Source organism: Ixodes scapularis, unplaced genomic scaffold (assembly GCF_016920785.2).
Source record: "Ixodes scapularis isolate PalLabHiFi unplaced genomic scaffold, ASM1692078v2 PGA_scaffold11__112_contigs__length_91849675, whole genome shotgun sequence".
NCBI lineage: Eukaryota > Metazoa > Arthropoda > Arachnida > Ixodida > Ixodidae > Ixodes > Ixodes scapularis.
The window spans coordinates 36,099,431-36,106,888 of NW_024609837.1; the positions used below are offsets into that span (position 1 = coordinate 36,099,431).

At 47.0% G+C, this 7,458-nt stretch overlaps 1 pseudogene; it reads right to left on the reverse strand.

Annotated features, from left to right (window-relative positions):
- Window positions 1–4,489: 4,489 nt before the first annotated feature.
- On the reverse strand, window positions 4,490–4,981 carry LOC120848935 (annotated as a pseudogene).
- Window positions 4,982–7,458: the final 2,477 nt, after the last annotated feature.

Consider the following 7,458-nt stretch of genomic DNA (forward strand, 5'->3'; position numbering starts at 1 on the left):
TACGTCGGACGTGATTTGTAAAACGGTCGAACGTAACGAATTGCTTGCTGATTTCGCAACCTCCACGCATCGAAGGTTTCATGCCACTTTACTGGGGAAATTAAACATTTCGTGGCAAATGACGATAATCAGGAGCGAACCTGGGGTTCGCTAATCTGTAAAATTGTAAACGAGAAGTTCGCATCAATATATAAGCATAAAAAACCGCAACACTAAAAAAAGTGAATTTACCAGCAGTTATATATTGGCAAACAGGCTAAGCAAGTTGACTGGGTACATTAAACGTAGTTCTGAATTGGCAGGACAGATGGGGGATTTCAGGGATCCGGCAAACTCGTCGAAAGTCAACTCGTCGACGGCCAACTTGTTGACGGCCAATTTGTTGAATAGGCCAATTTGTAATAGGGCTATTCGTCGAAGGGCAACTTGTCGAAAGGGGCAATCTGTCGAAAGGCGAATCGTCGAATGGGTTGAATGACGGTCCGAGGTAAAAGTTCGTGGTTCCTTGTAATCTTTTGACCTAAATTTTTATTTCTGTTCGGACTAGGGCAAGCTCCATTCCTAGGTTACAAGACGGAAAGGAAAATCAGAAGAGGGCGAAGACAGTACAGTACCTTGATACAAGTTGAGAAATGTTAACTTCGGGATCGTCCTTTTGTTTGGTTTCCTTATTAGATTTTGTAATGAGCCGCCGCAGACTGTCGCCGCGAAGCCGCGTGAACAGGTGGGCCGGGTAGGTTAGCACGCGGCCCAGTGATACACGTGCGACGTAATGATCGGCCCCAACTGCACCGTTAAAGCTGCGAAAGCTGCATGTTGTTATTATTGACAAGAAAGAGCACAATGGAGGTCTACTACCATGCGGCGATATTACGCGTTACTATAGGGCAGGATTTGATTTAAAATTTCAAGACAAAAATCATATATTATGGCTCTGAAACAGTAACGACCAGTTTTCCTCTTCAACGAGTTCCCCTTTGACGAGTTGCCCTTTGGCGAACTGGCCTATTCGACGAACGGGCCGCCGACGAGTGGGCCGTCGACGAGTTGAGTTTCGACGAGTTGGCCAAGACCCATCAGATGGATGTACCTCGAAGGGAATTAACGAAAACGTACCTATAAAAAAAAGCGTTGCTCGAACATGCCAGTTTCCTGTACTCACAGCTGTTTTTTCTCTCTCCTCAGGACACTCTCAGGGTAGGGCAGCATTGGCATCTGTCGTTCAGCATGCATAGAGCCCCTTCCCTGCCTCGCCCCCACCCCCCTTTCCTGTCCAGCTACAGACATAATTTATCTCCGCTTGGCACGTCATGCAGTAAGATCCATAGTACTTCTCTAATCTAAAAGTATAAGGTGTGTCTCATTTCGTCCATTCACTGTATGCTGTTACTTGATTGTTCCAGTATGATGGTTCCTCGGAGTATTAAAGAGAATACTGCAAAGGCCACGGATGTGTGGAAGCAAGCTGCTAGGGCCGGGCACCCCAGACAAGGACCATCAGTAACCAGGTGAATAAGGTGAGAAAACTGAAGAGACAGCTCATCATCTGGGCCACACGGAGAAAATCAGAGACCATATGCTGGGAAATTTGTCGACATACAGCTTCATCTTTGGGTAGCATGAGCATTTTCTGGTCATATTCGTACATGAGGTGAACTGTTACAGAAACAAGGCCGACTCATCCTTCTGCAGCTTACAGGCCGTTACAAAAGCCACGGCACCAGCGAGCCAACCGGAACCTTTGGCTGAGGGACGTAAGAACATATTATGGGAGTATACTCCTCCTACGGAGAGCTCTCATAAACCTTGTTTCTTGTTCTCATTAGCTTTAAAGGGCGGCAGCGTTTTTCTTTGTAATATTAGGCGAAAACAGAGTAGCTGTAGTGTGGCCACTAAAATTGACGTTGCGGTATAACATTCTTCATGAGGATTCTGGCATCTATCCTATAATCTCTTATGAAATTCTGAATATCGCAGCCACGAGTGATCACTTGACAAGAATCCGCAACTCGTCATATGATTAACTGCGTAAATGGTTGGGTAAGTGCAGTAGCGGCAGCTTTGTATATTTGATAAAAAAACAGTGGCTGGGAGGGCTTTCTTCCTCATAACCATCTGTCTCAGTCAAGGCTGTCTTAAAAACGCCTTTCAAGTCAGAAGTCAGAAAGGGTGTTTCTGGGACACCTCTGACACACAGTAATTTTCGGCATCTATGAGACACTCGAGAAGGAAAACATTATGCAGTTGCAACCTGCGAACCAGGTTGTAAACTGTGAGGACGACTAACATCGAGTTCTGTTTTGTATGAGTGGTCTCTCAGCATTTGGCATGCAAAGTGTGGAGCAGTTATGTCAATTAGAACTTGAGGCTCCTGAATACTGGGACTGATGCCATCAACACGACAACCACAGCTGGTTGTCGTGCCAGTAGATTTCCTTCTGAAGTCACCAAAAGATAACAACAATAACCAGTTGCTGCCATCATGTTGTGTTAGCCAGTGGTCAAGAACAAGACTATTTCTCTCTTCAGCTTGGACAAAGTGGTCTTTAATTCGTTTTCTATAAGCTACTTTGACACGCAATGGCACACATAACCTAGCTTAGTGAGCTACCTACATATTAGTAGTGTTTTCAGTTTGTGCTAAATCACAAAAAGAGCCCTTGCAGAATAACGTGGTGCTGTGATAACGTAAATTGTTACTTCCTCATACTGGAGATTCCCCTCCGTCGGAGTTCGGATAGGAGCAAGCTGTGGTCTATGCTGTTAAAAGCATTTCTTAAGTGTAACGGGACGATCTCGCACGGAGTTCGGCTGTCGAGGCTGGTGCTGAGTGCATGGGTGACAGCTGCAGGAGCCGATTCGCAGCTCCTGCCTGGGCGGAAACCGTATTGGTGAGGGCTAAAGAAGTTCGATAGCTCAAGGTGGGCTAAAAGTTGCTTGTTAATGACCCTTTTTGTTGTATGGCAAACGATGGAGGTTATGAAGATTGACCGGTATGAGTGGATGTCAGACTAGAGGGGGCACCGTGTTCCTCTTAGAGAGGCGTTACTGACGCAGTTTGTCAGGATTTAGGAACAGCTGTGGGAGAGAAAATCGTTAAAGAGGCGAGTGAGGACGGGGGAGATACGGCCATTGCAGGCTTTAAGCGATGCGGGGTTGAGGCCGTCTGGTCCAGGGCATTGAGAGGAGTTCACACGTGCAAAGGCTTCATGGGTTTCACTTTGAAGAATGACTATGGAAGAGAGTATGGTTGCTGTTGTGGCTTCGACTGGCAGAGTTGTGCGTTGAGTGGGACAAAGGTTGTGGGTTGGGTGGGACAAAGCAGAGAGAAGAACTCTGCTATGTCGTGAAGATTGGAACAGGGCATGCTGTGGACGTGTGAAGACCGGCGCAGCAGCAAAAGGTTTCTTTTGCTGCTAGTTGTTGCTATAGATAATCGTTATGGGAGATATGGATGAGATGCTTGACTTTGGTACGACTTGGTGGTCTTGGTTGAGGTGAGTGGGATTTTGAGTTTTTTGTGCTTTCTTGAACAGACAGTGTTTACGTCTGATTAAGGGTGCAATCTTCTTTGTCATCCATGGAAGGCTGCCGTGCCTCCTGTTGGTCCTTAAAGTGAACACATTTGTGCTGAATTGCTAATATGGCGAGCCAGTGGTCGTCGGCCTCGTCAGCCGATGGGTGATCAAACACGATGGACCAGGGAGCGAGGTGGATGAGCTAATTGAGATGAGGGGAATCGTTTTTTGTTTTTTTAGAAGTGCTGGAAGCTGGTTGTCTAGCGACTGGGAAAACCGGGAATTGTCAAGGAAATTTTAATTATCGGGGAAAATCCGGGAATTGTCAGGAATATTGTCAAAAATTGAGCACTGTCAGAAAAAATGAGCCGGCAACGCCATCGAGCTCCCTACGCAAAGGCTGGACGACTTGGGATCAGAAAAATAGGCAATAAATTCTGCTTAGAAGGGAGAGCGGGCTCTGCTCACCCGATGTAGAGTATGCTACCCGATGCAAACGGAAGAGCCGACAAATCCAGTCCAAGCCTTGGATTGGATTGAATTGGATTGAAGGCGCGACACTAGACTAGATTCAGTTAGAGCTACTATATATTTAAAAAGAAATAGAAAAGTCGCAGACCGTAATTGAATACAAGCCTTAAGCCGAAAGTATTCATCTGGCGGCCATGCTGGCCATGCTGCCATTCGGTTATTGACGTGTATATGGTTGAGCGTCGTGTTTTCATCGTGTTTCCGGAAGTGGCCTCTTCGCTGACGATGTCGGCGGCAAGGAAGTGTTCGATTCTCCGTGGTGGACGAACCCGAATATTTCGGAATATACAAGTTGGATTAGGCCCGTGCAAAATGATCCTCACACTGCTCAATGATCAATGCCTTGTGTTGTAATGGTCTTAGAGACTTAACCGTCTCTACAGTGGTCAGGGAATTTCGCCTCAAATTGTCAGGAAAAAACCTGGAAAAGTCCGGGAATTTCAATATAATAGTTTGCTAGACACCCAGTGGAGGTTCTTGGCTTGATGGCCTTGCCTAGGGGGTGAGCAGAGGATATTGGTGAGGAAAGCACTGTGATCACTGTTTGGTAGGCTGGATTTGACTGTACAGCGGTAAGATTAGGTGAAATTATTGGTGAAGGCGAGGTCGAGGAAGGTAGCCTTGCCGTTTCGAGAAATTTAGGATGGGGCGTCACGAAGTTGGGTGAGGCCAGCAGTTTCCAATACGTCTAGCAGCATGTCATTGAGTGGATCTGATGGGATGGAAGTTTCTGGGTGGGACCAGTTAATGCAACTGTTGAAGTCACCAAAGATGAGCAGTGCAGAGAACCTGCTGGGGTCGATGCTCTGTAGGCTCTGTTAGAGGAGGGCGTACGATTGTTCGCAGAGATGGGGTAGGCAATAGGTAGACACCAGAAGAAGCTTTCCATGTTTGCGAAAAACCTCGACGAAGATGGCTTCTAGACCCGGAGGTGTGAGGTGGTCGAGACGTGGGCAGGGCAGGTGTTTTGGCACGGCAAGGAGGATTCCGCCCCCAGTTGAGGGGTGGTATTGCTGGAATACAAAGAATTGTGTGAGATCGATTAATTGCCCATGAATTGCCCATCGAAGATTGAGGCGTCCAGCCATGTCTCGTACACAGCGAATATTGTATTTGGAAAAGATTACTTTGGTGCTTTAAAGTCAGGCATAGCTTATTTAGTAAGCAAACATTGGAAAACCAAACGTGATTGGAGTTTGCACTCCAATTATGCACTCCTCAAACGACAACTACGCCAAACGCGGAGTTGTCGTGCGAATGGTGAACGCTGCCGATGTCGTCGCTCAACGGAGGCAGGTCGGAGAAGTGCTTGGTAGAGTTGGTGATTGTGGACTACGCAGGGGCTCCGTGCAGCTTAGGGGGTGGGAGCTGACACGCCGCATAGAGCCACTTAGTTGATAACGAGGACAGGCATCTAAACAAAGTGAGAGATACGTTTTAGCATTTCCGGTGGAGCCATATGTCACGAACGTCGCATTGGAGAGCGGTGACATTGTCGAACAAAGACCAGGAACAGGGGGGCAGGTAAGACATGGGCTGGAGTTAGAAGGTACATCACCAGCGATCAGCAATAGCAGGATTAGGTGAGGTTTATGGCGAGGATGATGAGTGAAAAATGCTCAGCCAAGCGGTCGCTTCCACAAACGGCGATGTTTGACTGTGATGCCGCAGTCAGAAAGTGGTATTCGAGGTGCTTACGGTTTGTCGATGATAGGTGATATTTCTGTCCAAAGGCCAGTAGCCGCGTTAGGCAGATCAGAAGACGGAGAGTCGTAAAGGCGCGCCGTGATCTAATTTAACCTCTAAATACTGCACTGAAGAAATTGGCTGGCTAGATACAACATACCTCCTAAAAAACTGATCAGGTATGTCGAACGTTCATCTCGGGGGCGGGGGGGGGGGGGGGGGGGGGGGGGAGGGGAGGACGGGCTGGTCTATGCACCTCCAAACGCAGTTGTCACAGGGTCGGAAAAATAAAAGATCCAAATGAGCCCCATGCACACAAAATTTATAATTTTGTTAGGACCGCTGACCGGACGATAGGTTTACGCCCTGGGCCCGTTTTCTTGAACGCGAACCGTGGGTTGAAGTTAACTATTGTCCCTAGAAGGGGGAAATATAGGTCACATGACTGGGAGAGCAGGGGCGCCGAGGAGGAGCAGTACCTACAAGCAAAATGGCCGCGACGTCGCTTAATGAGGGCTAATAGTTCTGCTTGGCTCTGCTGAACATTCATTTCAATCCGGCTGTTATATTAATGACGCACCATCAACCTATTAGCACGTAAAGCAAAGCGGTAGTTCAGAGGGACTACTAAACTAACCGACGGCAGCATTCCGCGAACGCATCACTCTTCAGCAGTCCGGGTTCCAAGACATATGACGGTACATAAGCCTTGCAAGTGTTTTTATTGTGAGTAAAAAAATGTTTTGCGAACGAGTGCTGGTATATATTTATACTAACACGTTTAATTTGTTACACTATGCACGCCAACTCGTGAGCAGCGATTACTTTGCGGAGAAAGGGGGTTATCCTCGATAAAGTCTTCGTTCCGGGTGAACAGCTGGGACATTGTACTGTTTTTTTGTTCGCAGTGCGCCAACCGTATGCGGACATCATCGAGGTTTCTACATATCCCCGGTGGCCAGCAATTCAACGGTGACGAGAAGCTTAGCTTCTCGTCACCGGTGGATCGGTTGGGCAAACGGAATAGAGGGCAAACAGTTGAGATCTGCAGGAATCGCAGAAACGTGCGTCGCAAGGAACAAAAACGAGACTACAGCACCGGCGTTGCCAGATTGGAAGGCACACGGGAAAGTTATGCGTTGTTTATGGCGAAACATATTGAAGGAAATGTTTCTTACATTTTTGAATATTCGTCGAAGTACTCTAGCATAGTAGCTAAAATTTCTTCGTACCATCTGAAGCAAATAAATTGATCTTGAAGTACAACATTACTATATTTTGACTTAAAGTACCATACTAGATCGATTACAACCAGCGGAAAAAGAGGATAAACAAAATGACTGGCTTGTTTTACCGATAGATGGCGCATATTACTGCCCAATCAAAAATAATTATTTTTGTTCTATATCCAGCAGTTTATTACAGTACCTAGGTACTTTTTCCTTCCTAGGCACCGTGGTTCACCCAAATGGGTTGACCATCGCTTCGAGAAAACCGGCCCTGGCGGACGGACTCACTGTGAGGGGCAAGGAACGAGACGGAGACGTTGCGTTTAAATAATGAACGATTTACTTGACTCACGCTCAAAACCGGAACACGAAACGCAAGATATAACAAACACAAACCAACTCTTGAACTTCTTGCGCGCGGCGCTTTTACACACAATGGAATTCAAGGAAAAAACTCACACTGCTTTCCTTAGCGCGCAGGCACGACTCACACG